Source organism: Rhineura floridana, chromosome 15, assembly GCF_030035675.1.
Source record: "Rhineura floridana isolate rRhiFlo1 chromosome 15, rRhiFlo1.hap2, whole genome shotgun sequence".
Taxonomy (NCBI): Eukaryota; Metazoa; Chordata; class Lepidosauria; order Squamata; family Rhineuridae; genus Rhineura; species Rhineura floridana.
Window position 1 is genome coordinate 15,888,342 of NC_084494.1, and position 13,499 is coordinate 15,901,840.

Genomic DNA, 13,499 nt, shown 5'->3' on the forward strand with positions numbered 1-13,499 from the left:
TTGCACGGAAGAACCAAATATGCCCCTCAGGACCTCTTTATCTGGCCCTCAGGATTCTCCCAACCCACATTCCTCACCTGCCTTGTTCTGTAGCTTTTGCCTGGCTGGAATGTGTCCTCAAACGATGGCTATGTACACACTATACATTTAAAGCACCTTTCCTCCCAAAAAGAATCCTGGAAACTGTAGTTTGTTAAGGGTGCTGGGAACCATAGCTCTGTGAGGGATAAATTATAGTACCAAGGATTCTGTTGTTGTTAGTTATTAAATTTATTAAATCCCTCCCTTCCTCCCAGAAGGAGCCCTGGGTGGCAAACAAAAACACTGAAAATGTCTTTAAAAATAAATCATTAAAACATCTTTAAAAAAAAACCCTAAAAACAATTCCAACACAGGTGCAGACTGGGATGAGGTCTCTACCTAAAAGGCTTGTTACAAGAGGAAGTTCTTCAACAGGCACTGAAAAGACAACAGAGATGATGACTGTAGTATTTAAGAGGAGTGAATGCTAAAGGATAGGCGCCACAACGCTAAGGGTACAAATACTGTTCTGCTAGTTCCAGTGCATCCCCACCTCTCTCTCCTGAAAATGGGGACAAACAATGCTAGTCAAACCCCACCCCCTTTTACTGTAAAACCTGGTGGGAGCAGCCTTGAGTGTTTTTTTTAATCAGCTTCAAAGAGATTTCACAGCTGATTAACCTGTTCCCCCTCCAAGTATGGTTAACAACATGAGTGGGATGGTAGTCCTTTGGAAATATTAGGTCTCCAACAAATATTCAGACATCCCTAGAGCCAGCCCTATGAATCATGTCAAACCTACCTGCCACCTAAACCTGACTGCCTCATTTTAACTCACTGTAGGGTCCCTTATGTCCACAAGCAGCAATCCGGTACACATGCAAAACCTATGAGCCAATTGCACCTAGACAGGTTTAATTTGCACCTGGCAAGGCTTAACCTAAGACTTAATTTGCACCTGACTAGGCTTAACAAAGGCCCTAACACTGCAAATGGTCGTTCTTTTAACAGGGTGCTGATTAGGTCCTAATAAGGGAGGAGTGAGGAACTTGTGATATAGTTATGCACATCAGAAGCATGAAGATGTGGCACAGCACTGCACCTGCTGTGAGTGAGGTGCCTAAGGATAGAGAGCTAATTTTTTTTTAAAGAGGAGCAGAACTGCTTTTCTACATGTTAGTTATCAGGGCAGGGTCCAAATCAGCCTCCAGTATCTGTTTTCTGCCAAAGCTCTGACTAGAAGCAAAAGATGCCATTGGGAAGATGAGAAAAACCACCTTCTCATACTCCTGAGTATGTCAGAATGTGTTTTGACATCAGGGGCAGCTGTGTCTCATCTGGGCTCAGGGGAAAGGGTGTCTGTTTCACACAGTGTGGCTTCCAGCCTGTCTTGAACCCTGGCACCTCTCTTCTTAGAAATTAAGCACCACAGAGAATATTCTCCTCCTCCTCCTTCTTGTGGCATAGTAGCTTTGGCTTTGCTTTCAGCATATAGCAAGAACTGACGAGTGAAGGATGCTTCCTGCCACTTCATCTGAATCTTTCATAACGTGACCAAAAGGCAACCACGGTGGATTCTCCTTCACTCTTCCAAATAGTTCTTGGCTTGACCGGTAAAGAAGCAGCAACCCAGAACCCAGGTAGGTAATCTTTGATTCTCCTGCCAGCTCCCTGGAAGCAAAAGGCTCTTCTCCTCTGGTGCCTCTCCCACTCTTTTGGTGGAATATTTTGCAACATTCCTTTACTCTGTTTTTTCTCCCACCTCTCCCACCACCTTAATACAGCTCTCCACACCTCTCCATGTTTGTTTATATCTGGGTATCACAGTATAAACTGTTTTAGAAATATCCATATTTTCTATTCTTAGCAATAGGAAGTTTGGATCTCTGAATGACCTCTTCCAGAACCCAGGGGCTGCGGTAATCACGGTACAAGGGCTTACTCTGAGATCTGCATTCCTTATCATGGGCACACTTCGCCATTTCTTTGGGTGGATTTTGAAAAGTCCTGGGGTGCATCCACGTGGCTGTTTATTGTGGGCTCGCTGATGCTCACGCATGTAAGCTTTACACAGCGAGATCACACAACAATGTCCTCTTTAAAATGCTGTCCCATATTTTTCCATTGAATCCTGATTAGGGATGGAGGAGACATTTGATTCATTTTGCATTTCAAGCTGAATGTACCAAATTTGCACTTTCTGAAACAATATGAGAACTGAAACACAGCCATCCTTCAAAATTCGCACTTATCTGAATTTTGGGATGCAGTTCTCCAACCAAACCCTGTTTACAAGGATGCATATATTAGGGGAAAGTGTGTATAAAAATGATTGTGTTGGTGAAGATAACATATACAAATTCATTATATTAGGATAAATTGCTTGCAAAAATGTGTACATTAGTCAAAACTGCAGAAAAAAATATATTTATTAGGTGAAATTCACACTAAAATCCTAAAGAATTTTCATGAGGATTTTTTTTCAAAAAAATTGCAAATTCTGCAGACAGCCGAAGAACCACATTTAAGTTTGGAAAAATGAGAAACTGAGAGAACCAAAACGGATAGATCCTTCCATCCCTAATCTTGATTTACCATTTACCTAAGTTAAAAAAAATCTCACAGAAACTGTAATTAAACTGTAATTAAATTGATTCAATGGATCCAGTGTATCTGGATTAAATGGAGGAGAAATGGGATGGCATTTTGATGAAGATGAAATTGTGTGGATGCTGTGAATCACTTGCATGAATTAACAGTTTATAGTCCACAAAAAACTGCCATGTAGAAGCACTCCTGACTTTATTGTGTGTTCTCCTTAGGAATTGCAGAGACCTTTTGTTCTGCCCAAATACTCAAGTGACTTCTCCAAATGGTAGGGTCATGGGTAGCCAAAATTGTTCAAACACCTCTGTTCACGCCCGGAGGGTGATGACAAGATCTAGGGCCTTCTCAGTGGTGGCCCCCGAACTATGGAACAGTCTCCCTGAGGAAGTACGCCTGGCGCCGACTCTGCTTTCCTTCCGGCGCCAGGTCAAAACCTTCCTATTCTCTGAAGCATTTTAAGTTACATTGATCTAATTTTAATAATGTTTATTGTATTGTTGATTGTATTTTAATATTATTTTGTTATTCATTGTATTTTTATACTATTTTATGTTCACCGCCCAGAGAGCTATCGCTAGTCTGGCGGTATATAAATTTAATAAATAATAATAATAATAATAAAACTGTAAAAAGCAAAATTCAAATTTTATTTAATTACAGTCATAGACCCAGTCAGCTAAAAAACAAGGATTTGTATACATATTGTGTGTACAAATACATGAAGATATCATTTAAAATAAGATATGAAGATATCATTTAAAAATAAGAGTATCAACAGCATTAAACGCATCGCACATGTCTTTTCCACAGCACCTGCGCTATATAAAGGAATTTAGCAACTGCTTCAGTTGTAGATTTATTTTTGTCAGACAAAAGATGGAAAAGTATCTGTTCTGGATGTTAGAGAGTCCAGAAGTAAGTGGAGAGATAATTTTAGCTCTTAAATCCTTATATAGCTCACATTCTAAAAGAACGTGATCTAGGGTTTCGGGGGTATTAGCATTGCAAATACAATAGCGTTTAACATAAGGGATACCTTGAAAACGGTCTGTAAGCAGAGCAGAGGGTAGGCAGTTGAATCTTGCTCTGGAGAACAGGAACCTATATTGCAAAAAGTTTAGCTGTTCTAAATAAGGCATATGAGATGGGAAGCTAAAATTCAAACCAAGTTGAAGGGGGGAGCAAGATGTTAATGCCTTAGAAAATGAATACTGCCGGTCAAGGTCTTTAATTTGTTGAGTAATAACTGCTTTGGCTGTTTCAAAGCCCCAGGATGACAGGAGTTCTAAAGACAGACCTAGGTGATTTAGCTTCCCTTCAAAGATTTTAGTCCATGAACTTTTAAATGGATCTTTCCATATAAGATGTATAAGTCCTGAAGGGCCCCCCGAATAGGCTATCCTGAGCCAGAAATTGAATGCTTGCAACCAAGCTGTACATTCTAAAGAGTTAAACCCTGACTCTAGATGGAGGCCGGCTGAAGAGGCGCATCTTGGTAACCCGAAAATGGACATAAGAAAAGTTGATAATATTGACTCGATTTTTTTATTATACTGAGTGACCCAAATCGGGATTCCATAGAGGAGCTGTGATATTATTTTAATTTTAAATTTTTTTATAGCAGCAGGGATGAAACATCCGCCTTTTGTATAATAGAACCTAATTAGGGCTTTAGAGGTGTTATGGGCTGCTTGAGTTACGGCCTTCATATGAGGGGTCCAGGAGAGTGAGGGACAGAATAAGATGCCTAGGTACTTAAATTTCTTAACCTGTTCAAACAGTAAGCCTTCTATTTTCCAAAGATGTTTTGAGTTATTTTTGGTGAATGTCATTATTTTGGACTTAGTGTGATTAATTGTAACTGTAAAAAGCAAGGAAAGAGAAATAAAGAACAACAAAAAATCTGCATGTAACAATTAAAAAAGTGAAATTGCAAGCAAGTTGGGAGATCAGGTACAGGAGATGGAAACTGTACAATGGAAACAAAAGGGGGGAGAGTTTCTTTATTGTTCAAAAATAGAATTGTCAACTATTTTCCTATGGCTTAAATACCAGCTTAATTTGCAGACATTATTTTATTTGTAAAAGACAAACAAAGGCAGCTAAAAATACTGTTGTTGTTATGTGCCTTCAAGTCAATTATGACTTATGGAGACTCTATGAATCAGAGACCTCCAAGAGCATCTGTCATGAGCCACCCTGTTCAGATCTTGTAAGTTCAGGTCTGTGGCTTCCTTTATGGAATCAATCCATCTCTTGATTGGCCTTCCTCTATTTCTACTCCCTTCTGTTTTTCCCAGCATTATTGTCTTTTCTAGTGAATCCTGTCTTCTCATTGTGTGTCCAAAGTTTGATAACCTCAGTTTAATCATTTTAGCTTCTAGTGATAGTTCTGGTTTAATTTGTTCTAACACCCAATCATTTGTCTCTTTTGAGGACCATGGTATGCACAAAGCTCTCTTCCAACACCACATTTCAAATGAGTTGATTTTTCTCTTATCTGCTTTTTTCACTGTCCAACTTTCACATCCATACATACAGATCAGGAATATCATGGTCTGAATGATCCTGACTTTAGTGTTCAGTGATACATCTTTCCATTTGAGGACCTTTTCTAGTTCTCTCATAGCTGCCCTCCCCAGTCCTAGCCTTCTTCTGATTTCTTGACTATTGTCTCCATTTTGGGTAATGATTGTGCCAAGGAATTGATAATCCTTGACAAATTCGATCTCGTCAACTTTAAAGTTACCTAAATTTTCTGTTGTCGTTACTTTAGTCTTCTTGACGTTCAGCTGTAGTCCTGCTCTTGTGCTTTCCTCTTTAACTTTGAACAGCATTCATTTTAAATCATTACTGGTTTCTGCTAGTAATATGATATCATCTGCATATCTTAAATTATTGATATTTCTCCTTCATCTTGATGTAATCCTGCTTTTCGTATGATATGTTCTGCATACAGATTAAACAAATATGGTGATAAAATACACCCCTCTCTCACACCCTTCCCAATTGGGAACCAGTCGGTTTCTCCATATTCTGTCCTTGTAGTAGCCTATTGTCCAGAGTATAGGTTGCGCATCAGGACAATCAGATGCTGTGGTACCCCCATTTCTTTCAAAGCATTCCATAGTTTTTCATGATCTACACAATCAAAGGCTTTGCTGTAATCTATAAAGCACAGGGTGATTTCCTTCTGAAGTTCCTTGGTACGTTCCATTATCCAACGTACGTTGGTTGCTGGCCCGCAACCACTCGTTCCAGGACCTTGCCCAGGCATGGAACATTTGCTACCGGCCTATAGTTATTAAGATTTTCTGGGTGCAGGGAGGGCCTCTTCAGGAGTGGTCTCACTACTGCCTCTTTCAGGCAGCCAGGGACCACCCCCTCTCACAGAGAGGCATTAATCACTTCCCTGGCTCAGCCAGCTGTTCCATCCCCGCTAACTTTTATTAGCCAAGAAGGACAAGAATCCAGCACAGAAGTGGTTGCACGAACCTGTCCAAGCACCTTGTCAACAACGTATTGTTTTTGCAGAAAATCCAGCAAGTAAAAAACAACACAGAAATGGTAAATCCAGATTAAGTGGGGAAGGGAAAATGGGAAGGGGAGATATTGATGAGGATGACATTGTGTGAATACTGTTCAGTACACAATACATTGTGTGAAAAACTTGCATAGATGAAGAGCAGAAAGACCACAACAGAATGTCATTTGGAAGTAGGGATGGTGGACAAATTCAGTCCAGTTCATGTTTAAAGACAAACCTACCTAATTTGCACAATACACAAACCAAAATGCGCCCATCCTTCAAAATTCACACTTCTCTGAATTTTTCAGTGCAATTTCCCAACCAAACAATGTTTACAAAAATGCATATACAGTATTACGGGAAGGTGTGCACAAAAATGCATATATCAGTGAAAATAGTTTACATAAATGCATTATGTTAAATTTTAAATTTTAAATTAGAGTCATATTTTAATTATACCTGTCTACATTTTAAATTATGTCTACACTTTTTAATTATATTTATATTTATCATTTATGTATTATATGCTTTTAACTTTGATAGGTTTTTTAATTGTATGTGTTTTTTATCGGGAAGCTGCTGTGAGTTCCAATTTGGAAAAACGGCGGGGTATAAATAAAGTTAATAATAATAATAATAATAATAATAATAATGTTAGGGAAAAGTGCTTTTCAAAATGTGTGCAATAGGCACAATTATATACAAAAAAGTATTAGGATAAATTCACAGGAAAATGCTGATGAATTTTCATGAGAACTTTTTAAAATTGCAAATTGATGTGGAAATGCGGAGAACTGAATTTAAGATAGGAAAAATGAGAAATTTAGAGAAAGCAAAATTGACAGATTCATCTATCCCATGAGGAAGTGCTCAGAGAAAGGTAATAAACGAACAAACAAACAAACAAACCCTGTGGTTAGGGGTTTCAGTAAATGTATCAAAAGACACCTGTAAAGCTTCTTGCATTGTTTTTTTTAACGGGAGAAACAAAAATATGCAAATAAAAAGATTACAAAATTATGCTTATACTCATCAGCAAAGACTCTTGCCTAAAATAGATGATGGTATACCTGCTTGCCCCTAAATTGCCAGAGGCAATTAATTGATGTTCTGGAAAAACAGGGATGGATAAAAAGACACTCCATACATTTTTTAAAAATGGTAACAGATATCACCAGCAAAGACATGTTTGAAGAAGGGGATGAAGAAATGGGAAAGAAGTCTACCTCACAATAATGCAATGGAATTCATTCCTCAATAGAACAGCAATGGGTGACGGTGACCTTGGAAAATGTTCTTCCTGCTGGGAGAGAGACAAGTTGTCACAGGAGAAAGCCCAGAAGATCAAACAAAAACACACAAATGGTAGACAAGGGATAACTTTCACATGGAATGTACTGCAGGAGGTAATGCAAAAAAAAAATTGCTGGTATTACAGACATAGCCTTTTCCATTTCACACACTCTCAAAGCAGGACATACTCTTTAAATCAGTTTCAGAGCTTTTAAATCATTGATTTCCAAAGGGGATAGCAGTTTATGCAAAAGTCTTTATCTTGTTACCTTGCAAAATTCTTTGCCATGATGAGCCTCAGTGACGGCAGATGATAATCATGATTTTTATAGACAGAGGGAAACTAATGCATAAACACCTGGAAGTAAACACCATTGAACTCAATGGGACTTAGTTCTGAGTAGATAGGCATAGGATTATGCTGTGATAGAGCTGAAGCAGATTTTGAACCCAGAACTTATTGCTCCACACAATGCAGTTGCCCAGCCTTCCTTCATTTTTCTACATTCATAGATACAGTCTGGAAAATATTTGTGCACCTTTCCCACATTTATTCAAATGGTAACCACTGGATCATGTACATCTGCCCAGTCAAGTCCTCCTAATGTAATCCAGTGAAGAAGTGGATAGACCTGCCAAATTGTTTCCCCCCCCCCACCTCTCTCTTGAGGCTCAGAATTTTCTAAAGGAATTTAGAGTTGGGATAAACCTTCCTTGGACCTGCATCACATGAGCACAAAATCTGAAACATCTATAACAAACAAGAACAGAAGATCTGCTGAAGCAGGCATAGGGAACCTGTAGCTCTCCATGGGTTCTTGGACTACAGCTCCCATCATTCCTGATGATTGGCCATGCTGGCAGGGGCTGATGAAAGTTGGAGTCCAACAACAACTGGAAGGGCACAGGTTCCCCATCCCTGTGCTGAAGCATCATGGCTTCCATCACTCCTACTTTGCCAAGGAGTTTATGTCATACCTGAGAGCACATCATGCCTCTTAAAGGTAAAATTGTAACAGTGGGAAAAGTTTTGCTGAGACCTGTATGAAGGACATCTTATCAACACAAATGGTGGACCCACTGGAAAAAAGAAAAGAAACATGGGAGGAGGATATACCAGAGCTTGGAAAAGTTACTTTTTAAAACTACAACTCCCATCAGCCCCAGCTAGCATGGCCACTGGAGTGGGCTGATGGGAGTTGTAGTCCAAAAAAAGTAACTTTTCCAAGATCTGGGATATACAAATTATAATGACTACAGAATGTCACTGGAATCTTTTTATTAATATTGGAATTTGCTTACTTAGAACTTCAGAAGTAAGTCTTACAGAGCTCAATGGGTTTATTTCCTTGTATGTTGTGCTTGTGATTGTAGCTTAGCTTTAGCTTCTATTATGAAGGGAAACTTCTGTTAAGGTCCTTTTTAAGTGATACCTAAAGGCAAAAAGGTTAAGAAGATCTTCAGCAATGGTCTTCCATGGCAGATTCCAGACTACACAGCTGCATTTAACAACAACACCCCAATGAAATATCAATAACAAAAAAATGTTTGACCAAACACCATGTGTTGTTTGACTCATAGATATTATGGTGGCTCCATAATATCTCTGGGCCAAACAGCACATGGTGTTTGATCAAGTAAATCTGAAAATCTATAATAATCGAACTAGGACAAATACTTTTGAAACTAAGAAGAAATCCACCTCAGCTAGTGGAGCATATAACTACTGGAATAAAATATTTATTTGCTATACTATAAGCACATTAGATAGGAAAATCTTTTTTCCTGTTACAATCAGTCTTTATATCAAAACATTACAAACCTTCTCCCAAGAAAATGGGGTTGGGATTCACTCAGGGGTCACTGTTCACATGGCAGAATTTACCCAAAAGTAGACCTACAATATAGTTTTCCTAATTTAGTAGTAAACAATATGCTCAAATTGCAGTCATTGACCATTGGCAACTTTCATTCTGTAAACAAAAAAACAAGCCAAGAAAACCCTCTCACCAAATCTATTGATTTTTGCAATTGAGGTGCTTTCTTGCCCCAGCCAGTGTTAACCTATTTGGGTAAAAAATATTCCACACAGTTTTTCAAACAAATACCAGTCCAGGGAAGCAGACAAGTGGCCTTCTTCTGATAATTGCCCTTCTTCTGAACCATATAAAATTGGCTAAGCCCCAATTTTTAGTTTTCTTGAAAGAGAATAAAAGGACTCCTGTATGTCCACTGTTCTTCAGTCTTGAATCCCCAGATGCTGTTGGACTACAGCTCCCATCATCCTTGGCCATTGGCTATGCTAGCTGGGATTGATGGGAGTTGGAGTCCAACAACATATGGTGACCCAAGATTGAAGAACAGTGTACTCAGTGTACAAGATTGAAGAACAGTGTACTACAGTATCTTGTTTTCTTTTCAACTGAAAGCATCCAACATAACTTGGAAGACATTTGCAGCCCTACAATGTTATGAACCCACTGACTGTTTCATCATTGGTATATAATTCCACCTCCTGAATAACCCAAAACACTACTTTAGGAAGAGCCAGTTTTTTTGGTCTAAAGATCTCAGTTTATAGAGACTCACCACCATAGCCTTGGGCATGCTGCTTAAATATTTATTTATTATTTAATAATATTTAATTTTATTTATTATTTTATTTATTATTTAATTTGTATCCCGCCCTTCCTCCCAGCAGGAGCCCAGTGATAATCCTGTACCCACTTACTTGGAAGACAGCTATATTAAATTCTGAGGGGCTTATTTCTAAATAGACATGCACAGGGTTGTACTGTGAGCTGAAAAGTGTCTCAAGGTCAAATCCATCCTGCCCTGCCCTAATTTGCAATATGATAATAAAACTGGTAAGCCTTATAGAGCTGTTGTAAAGTGAGACTGCCAAATGTATTTTGCTGCCTGAGGCTGGAGTAGCAAATGCCTCCGCCGCAAGTCATGATACATAGTACTCAAGGCTGGCCAAGTTATTGTGGCATCTGAGGTAGAAAATCCCATAAGTGCTTCCACCACTTGGCAATAAAAATGACATAGTTATAAATGAAACATCTAACAAGTCTCTGCCCTTTCATCACAACCAAAATCAGCTGCTTGGGTAGGCTGACCCCCTCTGCCCACTGGCAGGACCAGACCTTCTTGTATCTCAGGATGCAACACAATAGCTTTCCACAGGGTAATTTTTATACATAGCTACCACTTGAGTGGAAGGAAAAAGGTGTGCAGTTTGCCCTAAGCAGCAAACATACAAGTGTCTGTTGTGCCACTTTACATTTGTGATCAGAAGCTCAGGGGGAGGGGCAGAGGACATTCTTTGTGGCAGCCCCTCAGTTGTGGCTCTCCACAGAGGTGCATATGGCACCTTCACGATACAGTTTTTTGTCAAATGCTGAAGACACACCTCTTTGCCCTTTGACAATTCCGATGTATATTTTTCCGACCCACACTATTCTTGTGATTGTAAATTATTTTAAACTGTTTTTAATGTTGTACTTTACATAGTTTATTTATTTATTTATTACATTTCTATACCGCCCAATAGCCGAAGCTCTCTGGGCGGTTTACAGCATAAAAACATCCAGTATACAATTAAAAACATATATCAAACACATTGAAACAATATAACAAAATAACTAAACATAGTTAAACACATGGACACGACAGACACAATCCTAAAATGTTACCAATAATAATAAAATAAATTTTATTTTTCAGCCGCCTATCTGTCCGGGTTAGGGACACTCTAGGCAACGAACAACAAGAATAAAAACAATACGTATAGATCAACATAATTAAATTTTAAGCTAAAAAACCATTCATTAATTCAGAACATAAATTAATCTGTCCCAATCTTGTAGGCTTGCCTGAACAGCCAGGTCTTCAAGGCTCGGCGATAGCTGGACAGGGAGGGAGCATGTCTGAGATCGAAAGGGAGAGAGTTCCAGAGGGTGGGGACCACAACAGAGAATGCCCTCTCTCTGGTCCGTCCAGCCTAGCTGTTCTCACCGGTGGGACCGAGAGAAGGTCTTGCGAGGCTGATCTCGTCAGGCGGCACAATCGGTGATTCTGGAGGCGTTCCTTCAGATATACTGGGCCGAAACTGTACAGGGTTTTAAAGGTCAACACCAACACCTTGAACTGGGCCCGGTAGACAACTGGTAGCCAGTGAAGATCTAATAACACTGGGGTGATATGATCCCAGCGACGGCTATGCGTAATCAAGCGTGCCACCGCGTTCTGTACCAGCTGTAATTTCTGGACCGTTTTCAAGGGTAACCCCACGTAGAGCGCATTGCAGTAGTCTAAGCAAGAGGAGACCAGGGCATGTATCACCTGAGGGAGCAGGTGAACAGGAAGATAGGGACGCAGTCTCCGTATCAGATGTAATTGATACCAAGCTGCCCGGCTCACTGCTGTAATCTGAGCCTCCATGGACAGCTGGGAGTCAAGTATGACCCCAAGACTGCGGACCTGGTCCTTCAGGGGTAAACTTACCCCATCAAGCATCAGGTCAGTAATTCCTAACTTCCTTTTATCTCCCACAAGTAATACCTCAGTCTTGTCGGGGTTCAGCTTCAGCCTATTCTCTCCCATCCATCCACTTACGGATTCTAGGCACTTGGACATGGTATTCACAGCCAACTCCAGTGAGGACTTAAAGGAGAGATAGAGCTGAGTGTCATCTGCGTACTGATGGCATTGCAACCCAAAACTCCTGATGATTGCTCCCAGCGGTTTCACATAGATGTTGAATAGCATGGGAGAGAGGATAGAACCCTGTGGCACTCCACAATGAAGAGGCCAAGGGTCTGAAACCTCATCTCCCAATGCCACCTGTTGCTGCCTATCCGAGAGATAGGAACAGAACCACTGCAAGACAGTGCCTCCTATTCCTAATCCCTCTAGGTGGTTTAAAAGGATACCGTGGTCAACGGTATCGAAAGCCGCTGAGAGGTCCAGGAGGACAAGGAAGGTGTATTCACCCCTATCCAATGCCCTCCGCATATCATCTACCAGAGCGACCAAGGCTGTTTCCGTACCATGACCAGTCCTAAAACCCGATTGGTATGGATCTAAATAATCCGTTTCCTCCAAGTGTGTCTGTAATTGCGCAGCCACCACCCTCTCAATCACCTCGCCCAAGAATGGTAAATTAGAGTATAAAAACGTATTAAATCAGTTAAAATATGAAGCTGTTTAAGATGTTAATGTTAAAATTACTAAAATTAAGATTGTGAGTGATAGATGTAGGTGTTAAAAGTAGATATTAAAATGTTAAAATGCCTGGGAGAACAAGAAGGTTTTTACCTGGCGCCGAAAGAATAACAATGTTGGCGCCAGGCATACCTCATCAGGGAGAGAATTCCATAATTTGGGGGCCACCACAGAGAAAGCCCATTTCCTTGTTGGCACCTTCCGGGCTTCTCTCTGGGTGGGTCCCTGAAGGAGAGCCTTTGATGTTGAACGTAGTGTACGGGTAGGTTCATATCGGGAGAGGCGCTCCATCAGGTATTGTGGTCCCAAGCCGTGTAAGGCTTTATAAGTCAAAACCAGCACTTTGAATTGACCCTGGGACCTTAGGGTGAAGGGCAGGTAATTAGTAACAATAACAACAACAAGCAACCAGTGCATATTGGTGGCTACACTCTAAGGTTGAAAATGTTTCCCTTGCACCTCATCTGTGAAGTGACCCTACGAACTTGCAGTGGGAGAGGGGGAGGATTGCCAAGTGGGTTTTTTGGTGGGGTTTTTTTTAAGCTGCCTTAAATGGAGTCTGAGACTAGTCTGAGGCAATTTGCCACCTGAGGTGGGACAATGAATGGCACTTTCTCATCTCCCCCACCCTCACCCCATTAGGTGCATGATACCCAGGGATGGACAAATCTCTCAATTTCAGTTTCTTATTTTTCCAGTCTTAAATTCAGTACTCCACATTTCCGCAACAATCTGTGAGCATTTTTATTGCTAATTTTTCCTAGTCAACACATTTTTGTGTGTGGTTTTAACTAATGTATGCATTTTTGCAAGAAATTTT

The 13,499-nt window shown here is 40.1% G+C and overlaps 1 protein-coding gene across 1 annotated transcript in view; it reads left to right on the plus strand.

The window, feature by feature from the left end:
- Window positions 1–1,021: 1,021 nt before the first annotated feature.
- ZNF683 (zinc finger protein 683) overlaps window positions 1,022–13,499 on the plus strand; it is a 37,966-nt gene continuing 25,488 nt past the window's right edge. The window contains exon 1 of the mRNA XM_061596610.1: window positions 1,022–1,661. The gene's annotated coding sequence lies outside the window, so the exon portion shown is untranslated. The remainder of the gene's footprint in view (window positions 1,662–13,499) is intronic.